The 16,243-nt window shown below is 42.5% G+C and overlaps 1 pseudogene; it reads right to left on the bottom strand.

Annotated features, from left to right (window-relative positions):
* Positions 1–1,681: 1,681 nt before the first annotated feature.
* Positions 1,682–1,742, bottom strand: LOC147688926 (U6 spliceosomal RNA; annotated as a pseudogene).
* Between the last annotated feature and the right edge of the window lie 14,501 nt (positions 1,743–16,243).

The following is a 16,243-nucleotide window of genomic DNA, read 5'->3' as shown; positions in this document are numbered from 1 at the left end:
GCGACTATCAATTCTGATCGCAGTAATGCCATGGCCAGACATATGGAGAAGGAACATAAAGGGGATTGGAAATCTCTAATCTTCTACGGAATTGAAAGTGTTGGACCAAATCAAAGAGGTGGAGACCGTGAATTGGTGATGAGGCAAAAAGAGTCCAAACACATCATGAATTTTCGAACTTTGAGCCCGTTTGGGCACAATCAGGATGAAGAACTACACTGCCACCTGTAAAGTTGTACTTACACTTCTATCAGAAATGACTGATGCCTACCCTGTTTCAATTTACACATTTAATTCTCACGTATTTTTTCTTCATTTAGGACATGTTTGAACATTAAGAATATTCTTTGCACTGTTAAATTCAAAGGATTGATAAATGAACTTGTTATGGAATGGTTATGCCCACTGGAGGGCTTTATTAGAATTTTTGAGGTTAATTTCTAAGGTTGCTTAGCATTACAGCACTACAAATGTATGAGTTTAATACACACAAATTTAAATGCCCACCAAAGGGCTACAATTCACGTGTTTGAAGGCTTTGATAATTTCAAACATCATTTTATTTAATTGACACACTTTTGTTGAACTTTGTGCGCTTATGGTTGATTTAACAATACCAGCAAACTACATGTCCCAGAATGCCTGTATGATAGACAGGAAGTGATGCAATCCCAAAAGGTTTTTTTTTCTTTATTTAAATGTAAAAATGTTGTCGAGTAAACTAACCTGTGAGCAAGGTCTCCGTAGAGACCGAAACGCGTTAGGTGTTGCTGGATGCTGAATAAAGAAACCTGAAATCGACTTAAACCCGGTGTGGTTTTTGAATTGTCACCATCACACGGGAGTGCATGAGGAACCAAACTTCCCTACGGGGAAAAGCTGAATTTATATATATATATATATATATATATATATATATATATATATATATATATATATATATATATATATATATATATATATATATGTATATATATATCCAAACTTTACCAGATTTCCAATGTGAAGGAGACCAGACTGGAAGAGAATTATTTCACGCTTGGTTTATTAACAGCGCACTGATAGACAGGCAGCATGGGGAAACCGCTTCAAAGTTCGTAGAGCCAGACACGTTTCAGGAGTAACCATCTCCCTTCTTCTTCTCAATTCCAGTACGTGCTTTCTTCGACCCATGTTTTCAGCAACAAAACAGGATAGCAGAAGGATGGGCACCCTCTTCAACCCACTGGGGTTTTATTTTTGCACAGTGCGACTGAGCTGCTCACCCACTTGGGATTTACTTGGTACACTACATCACCCAGGAGGCCGTTGGTACGGCCACGCCCCTCCCCAAGGGGCAGGTGTTATTGCATTTATTTGACTGCAGCTCGGCCGCCATTCAGTATCACAGCCACAGATATATATATATATATATATATATATATATATATATATATATATATATATATATCCAAGAAAAAAGCACCCAACTTGGAAAGCCTGCATCGTGGTTCCATTTATTAATCTGAAAGGCAACCCTGCACACAGCCTTCATGTGCACAGACTTCAGTTCGCCAACATTTCCTTACGCGTTTCGGGCGTCACGGCGCCCTTGTTCACAGGTGCTGGCAATGAGGAGTGGCTGCTTCTCTTATACCAAGTGTAACTCCATATAGTGGGCGTATCCCTGCATAGTGCATAAAAAAATATGGAACGCTTCACGAATTTGCATGTCATCCTTGCGCAGGGGCCATGCTAATCTGATGATGATTCACGGCTCAACATGGAGCGTGGTTTCTTCTGCGAGGACACTCCAAGCTTGTAACACACCCTTGTGTGTCCCAGCCACCCACTGTGGTAAGATATTTCAATGCGGACTGTGGCATATGCTATCACGTAATGAACTGTGAATACAGAGAACTCATTATACCAGCTTGCACTATGCAGGGATACGCCCACTATATGGAGTTACACTTGGTATAAGAGAAGCAGCCACTCCTCATTGCCAGCACCTGTGAACAAGGGCGCCGTGACGCCCGAAACGCGTAAGGAAATGTTGGCGAACTGAAGTCTGTGCACATGAAGGCTGTGTGCAGGGTTGCCTTTCAGATTAATAAATGGAACCACGATGCAGGCTTTCCAAGTTGGGTGCTTTTTTCTTGGATATTAATTGCGGCCTACCCAGGTCGCGGAAAGCCCTCCCGCGGATGAGCGGGTCCTGTTGCCGATGATTCACGGCTCAACATGGAACGTGGTTTCTTCTGCGAGGACACTCCAAGCTTGTAACACACCCCCGTGTGTCCCAGCCACCCACTGTGGTAAGATATTTCAATGCGGACTGTGGCATATGCTATCACGTAATGAACTGTGAATACAGAGAACTCATTATACCAGCATGCACTATGCAGGGATACGCCCACTATATGGAGTTACACTTGGTATAAGAGAAGCAGCCACTCCTCATTGCCAGCACCTGTGAACAAGGGCGCCGTGACGCCCGAAACGCGTAAGGAAATGTTGGCGAACTGAAGTCTGTGCACATGAAGGCTGTGTGCAGGGTTGCCTTTCAGATTAATAAATGGAACCACGATGCAGGCTTTCCAAGTTGGGTGCTTTTTTCTTGGATATTAATTGCGGCCTACCCAGGTCGCGGAAAGCCCTCCCGCGGATGAGCGGGTCCTGTTGCCGATGATTCACAGCTCAACATGGAACGTGGTTTCTTCTGCGAGGACACTCCAAGCTTGTAACACACCCTCGTGTGTCCCAGCCACCCACTGTGGTAAGATATTTCAATGCGGACTGTGGCATATGCTATCACGTAATGAACTGTGAATACAGAGAACTCATTATACCAGCATGCACTATGCAGGGATACGCCCACTATATGGAGTTACACTTGGTATAAGAGAAGCAGCCACTCCTCATTGCCAGCACCTGTGAACAAGGGCGCCGTGACGCCTGAAACGCGTAAGGAAATGTTGGCGAACTGAAGTCTGTGCACATGAAGGCTGTGTGCAGGGTTGCCTTTCAGATTAATAAATGGAACCACGATGCAGGCTTTCCAAGTTGGGTGCTTTTTTCTTGGATATATATATATATATATATATATATATATATATATATATATATATATATATATATATATATATATATATATATATATATATATATATATCAAAACAATTCCTGCCCATCCCCCTTCAAGGAACAGCAACTCACAGCTTACAGGCACGGACCTCACGATACCTCCCAGGCCAATCAAAGACCTCCACACAGAAGACTGTGGCAGAGCAGTGCAGACATTTATTTTGGCAAAGAATGTCCCAGGCAAATTCCCTCCTATATATATATTACCTACTGGCAGTCGCCAGTAGGTAGTTATAGTTAGGACCTATTATGCATAGGAAATCTGCAATATTCTTTTGCCAATAACTTTGGCGCCGATTGATGAATCTTCTGGAAATTTTCCAAACTTTTGGCCAGCTCAGTTCCGCTCCTTCCCCACCCCTTTGGGGTGATTGGTGTGTGTGTGTATGTGTGTAGGCATTTATATAGCGCACTGCTACCCGTAGGCGTCCTGGCGCTTAGACCGCTGCGAAACCCTTCCTGGCTTCCCTGAGAGATGGTCCCTTACTGGGTATCTCCAGGGTGAGACCAGGCATCCCCGGCGGTCTAGTGGGGCCGTTAGTGAAGATGAGGCAAGCTAATGCCCAGAGTTGCCGAGTGTGATCGCTGATCAGAGTGGGCACCGAGGCGAGAGAATTATCGAGTCCGCTGACCCTGGTCCAGAAACCTGCCGCGCCGGGAATCGAACCCTGGTCCCGGGCCGTCCTCTGCTCTCGGGTCTGCCGCCTCTAACCAGTGAGCCACACTACTACTACTACTAATTGGTCAAGCGGGGGCCGAGAAAAAAGGGGTCACAAAACATGTTTTCCCCATGCAATTTCCCATAGGCCCTTTAGCTGCTGCTACAGCCGGAACGGCTGAACAGAATTACACCAAATTCGACAAAGAGGTAGTCCTCAGTTCAGACTTGTGCCCTTTGCTAAAATGGTTCTAATCTGTTCAGTAGTTCCTGAGAAAATGATGGTTAAAGACATTTATATATCTATGGTCGCGGTAGATCCACGGATTGTGCGAGGATTGTCATTGTACCATAAGCACACCATCCCGATCACGCGCTCAATGCTAATTGGCTGTAAAACGGTTGTAAACATTTGAAACCAGGAACTCCTGGCAACCATTTTGTGCTTCGGTAGAAGCGAGGCTGAGGAAGTCAGTGGAATATGTGTGCAAAACGTAGAAAGGGGGCAGGGTAGAAATAATTTTACCCTCTAGACGTGCAGAAGGACCCCCAGGGCCCACATTAAAAAAAAAAAAAAAACGGCAGGTGCGTGTAGGGTGCGCGGACTCTGCCGTAAAATAAATAAAGTAAAATGGAGCTTTAATAATTAGCCCCTTGGGGGGAAAATACCGGGGGCAAAATTATTATATTTTCTGTTGGGCCCTTATAATTAGACCTCGGGGGGATAAATATCGGGAACAAATTATTAAATTTTATGGGAGGCCCAGAGGTGTCCCCCAGCGTCGGTGATCATCACACCCGGTGCTAAAAAGAAAAAAATGGTGGGGGGAGGGGTCCAAGTTCCCCAAAGCCGATGGTACCACCACCCCCCAGGGCTTTATGTATTGTGGGAGGGGGACTGCATGGCCCCCTTCCTGGAGCACTCATTTCATTTCATCAACTTTTATTCGATTATAGGTTTGTATAATCATAAAAAGTACATCTTAAAAAAAAGAAGTTAAACATAAATCAGAAAGATAAAATCAGTAAGCATTAGGTCACAGGACTTGCATCACTGTACAAGGAAATGAATTTCAAAGTGGGGTACTGTTTCTACATTTTGGAATGGATACAGGTTTAGGTGGAAATTTTGCGACGGGTTGATATTACTATTTTAAGAAAGGTCGCTATCAATTTGGCTTCATGCGGGGTTTTCGGGGATTGTAAATGGGAGAGTGCTGGATATGATTGTCTGAGACCGCTTGATCGGAGGATGGGAAAAATCCATGTTTTTCTTGCTAGTCTGTAGTATTTGCAAAAAAGGACGACATGTATCGTGGATTGTACAGAAACTCCGTCGCAAGGACAGCTCGTCAGATTTCGGGACCAGTTCTTCATTTCTGGGAATGACACCAGGCGGTAAAAAAGATCAAACCGGAGTCTTGTAATTAAAAACCTTTCGTAGTTTGACAGGAAATATGTCAGGTACGGCTGAATGAGTTTCCCTGTCTGCAATATACAAGTTTTTTCGTTTTGTGTTTTGGTAATCTCTGCTTGGTTGCGGAGTTCCCTTAGATGGCCCATACATAATTCCTTCAGCTGTTTCTTCGAGATGTCTTCAATTGAGGGGGGTTCGAGGAAGTATTGCTCACAGTCAAGATCTAGAAAGAATTTGTGAATGTAATTAAGCCACGGTATTTTCCTCCAGTACGCTAGGCCAAGACAGTCGGTAATGAGGGAACGGGTGATGTGACTTTCAGGGTTACACCATATACGCTGCCACAGTAGGATGGGCTGGCATCGTATGGTGTCGATCTTATATTCCATACCAAGCTCCCGATGCGAGGCTAGGATCGGGGAGCTTTGGGGGAGAGCTAGGATGTATTTGATAAAGGCGTTCTCGGTAACCTGGAGTTGGTCGATGCATCCATAGCCCCAAATGCCTGCTCCGTAAGTAGCCATACTGTGGCATTTTGCGTAGTATATCGTTAACAGTTCCGCTGGGGCTGGTTTGCCTAGTTTCCTTGAGAAAGCACTTAATGCTGATACAGCACGGCGAAAATTAAGATTTCTGGCTTCCACTGCCTTCCGCCAGGTCATTATGTCATCCACTAGAATGCCCAAGTATGGGTACACCGATGTTTTTTCTAATCTGCTGTTGTTGATGAGTATGGGCTTAGAGACTCCTGGCCTTGGTCCGATGGTCATTGTAAAAGTTTTTTTGATAATAACTTTTAGGCCTAGTGAGTCCATAAAAGTCACATATTTATTTAGCTGTCGCTGGAGTTGATTAGAAGTCCGTGCCAGGATGACAGAGTCGTCGGCATACAGGAGAATGGGTATCGGGCGGTGGTCTATCTGCGGGAGGTCCTGGCTCCCTTCCAGCATAGCCTGTTCGAGCCCGTTTGTGTATAGGTTGAACAGGAAGGGAGCCAGTACACATCCCTGCCTTACTCCTCTTGATATTTTAAAGGGACGTGATAGTTCACCGCCGGTGCCAAAACAAACTCGACCTTCTGCGTTGGTGTATAACTCTCTCAGGAAGGCTAGTATGGGTGGGTCCACTCCGAGGTGTGCCAGGATCTGCCATAGCTTTGCATGCTGTACGCAATCGAATGCCGCGCTTAAGTCTACATAGACCAGGAAGATGTTGCCTCCTTTAGCGCGCGCGTACTTTCCAGCCAGGAGGACGAGGTTTAGGGCCTGTTCCACCGTTCCGAGCCCCTTCTGGAAACCGTATTGCAGGTCAGTAATGATGTTATTCTCCCGGGCCCAAAATTGTAATCGGTCCAGGAGTATTCGACCTGCAATCTTGCCCGTAGAGTCCAGAAGGGAGATCGGTCTGTAGCACGCAGGGTCGTTACGGTCCCCTTTTTTGAAGATGGGCAATAGTGTAGATGTTGACCATGAGTGGAAGAGACCGGTTGAGGCGACTGCAGCCATGACCCGTGTAATTATTTTTGACCAATAGTCAACGTTATGTAGGAACAAGTCCATGGGGACCCCGTCTGGGCCGGGGGCTTTGCCTGTTTTTGAGGCCTTAATTGCCTTTCTGACCTCGTTGAGGGTAAAGCGTAGCTTGATTGGATAGATCTTGCTCTTAGCTGGTTCAGATTCCTGTATTTGGATTGTTGGAACGGCATCCGATGGTATTCCGAAGATTTTTGAAAAGTGGGAGACCCAGTCATCCTCAGTTATTGCCACATCGAGGTGATCTGGGTCACTGATGTTCGCCAGGAGAGGTGATCTTATGGTCTGCCAGAAAGCAGTGCTATCTTTCCTTGATGCACTGTCGTGTAGTCGAAGCCATAGATCTTGCTTTATCTGTTTTTTACGATTTTTCCGAGCGGTATTGTAAGTTTTCCTCCATTGTGAGATTATTTGAGGGTCTCTCGGTTGCTGTCTTAGGGCTTCTTTGAGGGATGTAAGGGCCTTCCGACAGGCAGTATCGAACCATCTCATGGTAGGAAGTCTGCGCTTGTTTTTTGTGTTGATGAATAACTCATCCCTTATTACTTCCTGGATGTTGTGAAAGGAGGTGACAATTAATTCTGGGGATGCCTCGGGGGACAGACAGTTCGTTAACCAGAGGTGTGTTTTTTCAAGAACCCTCTGTGTTATCTCTTCCGGGTCGATCTTTGTCCATTTAATTGCGTACCCATTCAGCTTCTTCATGGCCAGCGATTGTTGGTCGAGGGAACTAGCTTTTGGAGGGAGTGTCCTAGCTTGCTTCATGAGGATTTCCACACTAAGAGGATAATGGTCGCTGATTGGATTAGACCCTATTTTGTAGTTGCTTAGTTGCCCTTTATAAGAGTTTGAGGCTAAAATATAGTCGATGGTTGACAGACAGCCTCGCCCGTGAAAGGTGGGTAGAAAGTCCTGCTCCGGATTGACTAGTTCATTGACAAAGTCAAGGTCTAGAGTGAAGAGGATTTCATTTAGTTTGTTACCTCCCAACGTGTGCACAAAATGGGGGATGGGATTTCCAAGTTCATTCTGGAGCCCGCAGTTCCCATTTTTGTGGTTTGGGCACAATGTGAAATTAAAATCGCCTCCCCAGATGAAGTAAAATGTGGAATTGTTATTTGTTTTTTGAAGTGAGGATAAATATGCGGCTATTTCGTCTAGGTGTGAGCAGCATTCCAGAGTGCCGGAGTTATTGTAATAATTTATGAATATATGTAAGTTTCGTTTCGATACTGTTAACTGTGTGACTTGTATGATTTGAAAAATGGGTGTTTCCTTTAACAGTTTCACAGTGAAAGGAAGGGTATTGGAAAAATAGGTCATAAGTCCGCCTTTTGGTCTGCCCATACTACTAGGTACTGCTTTGGTGAAAAATGTTTTATAGCCCGCTAAATGGAGAGGAGTTGTACACCAGGTCTCTTGCAGGCACAGAATTTGCTGACTCTTTGCTATGTCGAGCCATGAAGGACAGGTTATTTTTGTAGTTAAGCCTGCAACGTTCCAGTATGCAATGGCCATACTCAGGGTTGATGGTTCCTTCGCGGTTGCAGATGTTGTCGGGTTGTTAGTAATGGCTGCGGCTTGTTGATGGCACATTCCCGAGTTAGTATCAGCTTCTGCTCGAGGGATGATAGGCGGAGTCTTTTTCGGGGGTTTAGGTAGTACCTGGGAGGTATGGAAGGGTTTTTCGGTTTTGGTGGAGAGGATATTAAATGGTTCCTGCAATGTGGTTTCGTATCTAACATGTGTAAACTCTGGAGATATTGTATGCTGCTTAGCATTTACTGTTTGCAGAATAGTATCGGGTTTATGATGGCTAGGTTTGTCCCGGAATGGTCAATCGACCATTTCGAGACAATCAAAACGGTTTTGGGTTGAGAGGCCCTGCCATCCTTCATAGGTTTGATAGGGTCTGTCTTGCCAATAGGGCCTCTGGCGTTCTCTGGGCCTTTCTCTCGGTCCACCCCTACCTATGTAGTCGTATGAGTATTCCATCTGTTTCCATGGCACTTGGTACCATGACTCCTGGTTCCATGGTTCTTTGGGGAGCAGGTGCCATGCCCAGGGTGGAGGATTACGCTGGTGTTTAGCTGGGGGATAGAAGAAGGAAAGATGTCGAGCATCGATCCCCCCGTTTTTGTCGAGCTGAGGCCAGGCACAGATATAGTCTACTGTTGAGGGATCTCTGCATGTTACAATGATGCAGTCTCCGCGGATTGTTTTTGTCGTTTTGCCTATCCAGGCTACCCTACGGGCTGTAGTGATCCCTCCCGATAGGTGGGATTCGAGAGGTCTATTGATGCTTAACCACTGCATGGCTTTGTTTTTGAGTGACCATGCAGTTTCTGGTGTATCCTCGGTTAGCTCTGGTACTCCTGTGAGAACTATTGTGTAGGGAGTGGCTTCCGGAGGCAAATGGGCAGGACGTCTAGTTGATGAAGGTTTTTTGGGTGTGTTTTTAGGAGTCTTTTGAGGGGGCAGTGGTTTCGATGGAAAAGTTTCGGGCCTTTTTTCTGAACAGGCTCTACTGTTGTCTGTATTTGTCGCTGGGCCTGGAGTGTCTATCATAAATGAATCTGTGTTTGCTGTTTGCTGAATGGTTATAGCAAGAGGTTTCTCTTTCTGAGGTTGGGACGATTTAACTGCAGATTTAGGAAGTGTGGTGTTTTGTTTGGGGTTTTTCTGGGCTAGGGGCGTTGGGTTTGTGTGATTGGCTGTTTTCTGCATGTGTGCTTGATTCTGTTTTTTAGGTGGCTGCGAGATGTTACGCTGCCCCTTTGTTTCTATACGGGTGTTTGTATCTAGGAGGGTGGCCGAAATTATGGTTAGTTGGGCTTCGAGATTCCTAATACTGAGTTGGATGGGCTCTAAGCATTGATATAACAAATCTTTTGTTGTGGTAAGAACTTGCGAGGTGATTCTGCAAGTTTTACATTGGTTTTCAGTATGGTCATTTGAAATTGCCTTGTGTGGTAGGTTAGTTACTGGGAGAAGTAGTGTGCTATGGGACGTTGTAGAATTTGAATAAGTTGTTGCGTGTTCAGAACACGGTGCACTGGTTGATTCTTCATTGTTTACTGGGTGTATTTTTGGAATTGCTCCTTCCCTTTCACTTTGCCGGAGCGGGTTTTCGTTTGATTGGGCGTCCCCCTGAGTTTGACAAACAGCTAGATCAGGGGTTGTTTCCAAGTCGTCAAACGTTATGGAGAGGTCTGACTCAGACTGTGTAACTGACAGGTCTACTACCGACGGGACTGTGTTTGAATCAGGTACTGACAGAGTCACTGGAAGAGAACAGTTTTGTGTGTTAAGATTGATGGGAGAGGTGGCGTTTGCTATAGTGCCTAATGACGAACGCTTCGCATTAGCACTCATGAGATCTAATGATACTCTCTTCTCCATCAGGGCTATACTCTGGTTTATTGTCTCGTGGACCCGTGAGATGAATAGGTCGATAGGGCCTGTAACTTGTGCTACCTCCTGCGCGTGTTTGGATTTTGACTTAGAGGTGCTCCTTGTTTTTGGTGGCATGTTTATAAATTTGTTGCTGGTACAGTGATAAAAGAGAGATGGCCCGGTCCGGTCTCTATCGGGCACTAACGGGCAACAACGGGCCCGCCCTTGTCCCGGGCTTCTCCCGGCGCCCTCCCGCGCGCTCCCGCGCAGCGGGTATGTCAGCTCCTCTTTAAGATTTGCAAAGGTCACCAAGGGGGCGGGGCCGGCAGGGAGAGGAGCCCAGCTGGAAACGGGCGCGCGGGGACTCCTGGTCCGTGGAGTCCACCCGCTCTACCCTCACAGCCCTGCCGGTCACCAGGTGATGCTCCTTGAGTTAATGAACAGCCGCTGTGAGACCGCGAAGCGGGACCCGCGCAGCGGGTCCGGCGAGCAGCAGCGGCTCACAGCAGGCAGAGTCGAGGAAACGCAAAGGTGAGGAGCGTGGCTTCAAAGAAGTGAAATCACTCAAAGGCCTTGTTACCCCCTGGGGCTACGAAAAAAATGGTTGGGGGTTGCAAGGTCTCCAAAGCCTCGGGGACCACTACTCCCTGGGGCTTTATGTATTGTGGGAGGGCCGGTTCCTGCAGTGTCCCGGGTTGTCCATCTCTCCCTCCCAGAGCAATGAAATCTCTTCTCTCTTTCAAAATGTAAATGAGATTGCTTTTCCACATGGGGAGCTGCATGTTAGTAGCTACCCATGTGGAAAAGCAATGCCGGCTCCCAAATGCTTAGAAGTTGTGCACCAAAGGCGCTGGAGTCACGCAGCCTACAGATTATGAGTTGTGCATCCAGCACGTGCACAGGGGGCCGCACTGAGCGCTGCGCTGGGTGCCCAACTTTTACTTTTTCCGTTAAAAAATAGCCCCTATCAGTATTTTTGAATATTCCCGGGGACCGTATTCTCATGTCTTATAAAAAATGTTGGGGATTGTGGGGCGAGCCACAATGTCTCCACGGTCTCGCCTGCTCCCCGAATTATTTTTTAATGGGAAAAGTGGCGCGATTTTGAAAGAGAGATCAGGGTGCATCTGTAGGGTAAGTGCAGATTAGTGTAGAGGTAATAATTACTATTCTAAGTCCCTAAGTCCCTACAGATGCACCCTCCGTGCATCTGTAGGGTAAGTGCATGTTAGTGTAGAGATAACAGTTGCCTCTCACTGATTGTACTTGCATGGTCATCTGATTTGCTTGTATTTTAAAAACAGAAACTTTCTACACCTCTTTTTCATTGGTTGTGAAGAAGACGTGCTACCGACCAATCCATTTCCTTGTGCAGATTTTGAAAAACGTTTGATTGGCTGTTGTGTGGTTGACTCTACCTTCCTGATCTTAATGTTGATTGGCTTGTTTTTTCTATTTGACTTTACAATACCCTCAGCATGTATGTAGCCATTTTGTGACGTACTTTATTTTACAATGCGTTTCAAACCCTCCTTGATGATATGCCCCAAGTTGCGGTAGGGTGTTTTTAATTTAAACTGTCTACTGTACTTACGAGTTTGTTGACTGTGAAGGTATTTAAAAATATTATTCTATTTTCTATTCTATCATAATTTTGCTGACTTTTCTCCTTTAGCGTGGAGTACTTTGTCCTTTCATTAAATGTATGATTCTTCAAACCATCCTTGAAAGAAAAATGCACAAGTTTTCAAAATATTTTTATTGAGTCGTTTATATTCATCACATGAGTGTAATTAAAAAAAAAATTCTCAATTATTGCTAACACGTGTTGGACCATATTTACTTTATTTTATCAGAAGCACTCATTCCCTATGTTTACATTATATAAGTGTTGCCCCATCATTTTTATTTAAATGTTTGGGCTTTTTTTACTTTCAGATAAACTAGAATAGAAATGCTACGACAAACACTCCCTCACTACTTCAACTTTCTTTTTTTATGTACATTTCATTTCAATATTACATTTAACAATCGTTTTTAAAAATGTAAAGAATTATTAACATTTGAATCCACAATTATATTATTTTTTTCAAAAAAAGTCCTTGCGAAGATAATCCTCCTGTTCTTCACGAGTGAAAATAGGAGAAAGCACTCTAGAAGATAAAGAGTATTCTCTTTTCTTCCAAAGTATTTGGTTTTTTCGTCGATACTTTATTTATTATACATTTTTCAATCATTAAGAAATACTTGCATACTAAAACAAATATTATTTAATATGTTTTGAAATCCTCTGTTGAATGTCATTTAACTCCAATTGAAGGATCATAAAGTTATATACAAATTAAAATATACATTAACTATATGATCTCTCTCTGGAAATGAAAGATAAATTATTACTTTGCATGTAGAAATTCGTTAATTAACTTATATTTCTTGTAATGGTTGCTTCGTAAACTTGTTATTATATTACATTTAAACTTAATCATTCCACATTCAATAATCATTTAATTTGTTTTGCTTTACTTTTTAAAAACATCAAACATATACCCGTTCAGATAGTTTACCTCTCTTCGATATTCTTTCCTTCCTCCATCGAAATTCATCCAACTCCTCTGGAGGGGACATAATGTTTTATGCATTTTTAAATATACATAAAAAATATGTTCCCTCTGAGGAAATGAAAGATATTCTGAAGTTGCTTTTGCAGCCCCGAATCATTACCATGCTCGTAGTATCTTCGCTCATATTGATTCTCTAAAATGAAAATAATTATCCCACGGGTGTGGTTTATATAATTTTTGGTTACTTAACACTCTATGGGATCAATGTATTGCTCCTCCCACTTTTAAGTCACGTTTTTCAGTTGACAGGTGTTTTCATTGCCTCTGTTTTAGTAGTCGTCAGGTGTTTATGTAAACGTACCTCTTTCAATACTTTTTAACTTTCGTATAATTTCTAAAATGCTTTATTTAAATTTGTTTTTCTTATTAAAGCACTTCTATAAGTTACTTTTTTTTTAATACGAGTATTAACATTCATTCCCCTTTTTTTTCGCATTATCATTGTAGTAACTTCCCTTTTTTGCAAAACTTTTTTTATTATTCTTCATTACCCTAAACCCAGATTTTCCTTGTATCCCATGCCAGAGATACTTTCTATTAAACATTGAGTATTCTAATTTATATCCGACTATTAATTTATTTTATTCCATTACTTGTTTATCTAATATTTTTAATATTATTTTATGCACTGCAAGGGTTACTGTTATGTGTCTAGAATCACACTAAGAATCAGTGTCCATTTGGCAAAATTGAGAGATAATGATTTGGTTTGTTGATGTGTTTGGAGTTACATAAGTACGTACACTCCTGCAGTAAGCCAAGCTTTAGGGTATGCACTGCTTCAAACTACTATGCATTATGCATGTGATAGTGTAACCAGCTTCACACTTGTGCTTTAGGCCTACAATTCCCCAATCACCATCTATATGCTCCAGCAAACACAGCGTGACTGCTGTTGCAATTTCATTTTCAAAATGAGTTTTTCAGTACCATGTAGTAATTCATTCACAAAAGGATAAATCAACCAATTAAGAATTCACCCAGTGTCTTTACCTATATTAATGTAATCATTCAGCCAGTAAGCCTATACTCCTGGAGTGAGCCAGGCTTTAGGGCATGGAGTGCTTCAAACTGATATGCACTATGCATGTAGTGGTCTAACCACCTTCACACTTGTGCTTTAGGCCTACAATTCCCAGCTCACTATCCATACCAGGGGTCTCCAACAAGCAGCTCAGTAGCTCACCAGCACCCTGAAAGTAGCTCTCACAGGTGAAGCCAAACCAAGTCAATCTCAGAGATTCTGTGTATATTAAAGAAGGTAGTACTGCTCATTTCACTACCCTTAAGAGTTACAGACAGGCAAACGAATGGCAGGGCCTGTTGATAACACTCAAACACACACTTTGGTGGCGTATCAATTAATCAATTAGGGATGTTTAGAGCACAGTACTCACTTGTGAGGGTTTACAGGCCCTGGGGGAGTATGTGAGGGGGATTTGTGCAGCTTTGGTGATTCGAAAAGCCAGGTTTATGGGTTTTCCTGAAGGCTTTCAGTGTGGTGCTTCATCTATAGCTGAGGGGGAGTTCATTTCAGGTCTTGGCCATAATGTAGGAGAAGGGTGGGCCTCCTGTCTCGTTCTGTGGATACAGAGAATTTCGGCCAAAGCCTAGTCAGCAGAGTGGAGGTTTATTTTGGGGCTGAAGATGGAGATTGAGGTATTGGAGTCCGGTGTTGTGTAGGGCTTTATAGGTGTAGGTGAGCAGCTTGAAGGTCACTCTTTTTTCGACATGGAGCAAGTAGAGTGCTCGTTTATGCTGGGTAATTGGGTATTGTTGTGGGATGCTGACGATGAGTCTGGCTGCGGTGTTCAGGAGAGTCTGAAGTTTATGGAGTAGACATTTGTTAATTCTGGTATAGAGGGCGTTCCCGCAGTCGAGCCTGCTGGTGATGTGTGCTTGGGTGATGGTCTTCCTTGATTCGGGGGGTGGGTCTATTTGATGTCCCACCCCTGATGTCATCACAGATGTCACTGACCATGTCATAAATGATGTAATATGTGACATCATCACCAGTGGATTGCGGGTTATAGTTAGTACAACTAACTATATCGGAGGAATCTCAATGGTTTTGTATGAGTGAAAAGTCCAGCTAACTATAACACCTCTAAAACCTATAGTTTTTTCAGTGAATTTCTAAGGTTTTTTTAAATGCTAATTCCTAACTATATCAGGTCTGAAACCTATGGTTTTTTCAGTGAATTTCAAAGGTTTTTTAAATGCTAATTTCCAACTATATCAGGACTGAAACCTATGTTTTTTTCAGTGAATTTCAAAGGTTTTTTAAATGCTAATTCCTAACTATATCAGGCCTGAAACCTATTTTTTTTTTCAGTGCATATATATATATAGGGTGTGATCAAGAGTACACAATACTGGAAACACGTCGCCAGAAAGGTTACTAATAAAATGCAACATCTTGCCTGAAGTCGTGGGGTCTGTCTCCTTCTTTCGCCACGCCGTGCGGTGTGGAGGTTTGGGATTTTTTTTTTGGGATATATATATATATATATGTATATATATATATATATATATATATATATATATATATATATATATATATATATATATATATATATATATATATATATACATACATACATACATACATACACACACATATATATATATATATATATATATATATATATATATATATATATATATATATATATATATATATATATATATATATATATATATACATAAAACATAAAACAATGCTCGTCCTGGCGCAAGCCTGCACCACCAATTAGTTAAATCAATCGGTCTCAGAAGAAGAACGAAGAGCTGAACCCAGATTCGGTGCTAAACAACAAGGTGCCTCATTTATGCATGTTGCTGAGCCTGTCCGCCATTACACGTTTCGACTGTCTCCACAGTCTTGATCACATGGTAAGGTCACATTACCAACATTGGATTTAAATAATTAACACAAAGGGTGGACTCAACATTACCGCCTCCCACTAAGTATTCATTAGGCTTTTCAACATGGAAACAGAAAGAAGACTACGAATGAGTAACCACAGTGTATATATTCAAAAAGATTAAACTCTCAGTGAGTATTTACATTTGCTCACAAGTATTTTAAAAAATGTGCAAAGTATGCCTATGGTATAAGACATATATACATATTTACATTTTACATTTAATAAATAAATATATATTATAATCACTAAAAACATGTAGTTGATGTTAATAGTAAGAATCTCAAATTGTTTCCAAAGGAGAAGCCTGCAAGACTACATTTACCCCCTGTGGGGTTATAATAAAGTGCTTAGTGCAAATTCACATTCTGTGGATATTGTAAACATTATGCAACATTAAAATCCAATGTAAATGGTATAGAGCAGCAATCATAGCATAGTGCAAATAATTCGAAAAAGTGAAAGTGCTATTTTTTAGTGCAAAATTCATACAATTAAAAACATTCATTGTTGTCCCAAGAAAACATTAATTACAAAAAACTTTAGTAGGAGCCCCTACTAAAGCA

The sequence above is a fragment of the Lissotriton vulgaris genome, chromosome 10, assembly GCF_964263255.1.
Source record: "Lissotriton vulgaris chromosome 10, aLisVul1.2, whole genome shotgun sequence".
Lineage (NCBI taxonomy): Eukaryota > Metazoa > Chordata > Amphibia > Caudata > Salamandridae > Lissotriton > Lissotriton vulgaris.
This window is presented reverse-complemented; position numbering and strand designations above follow the sequence as displayed.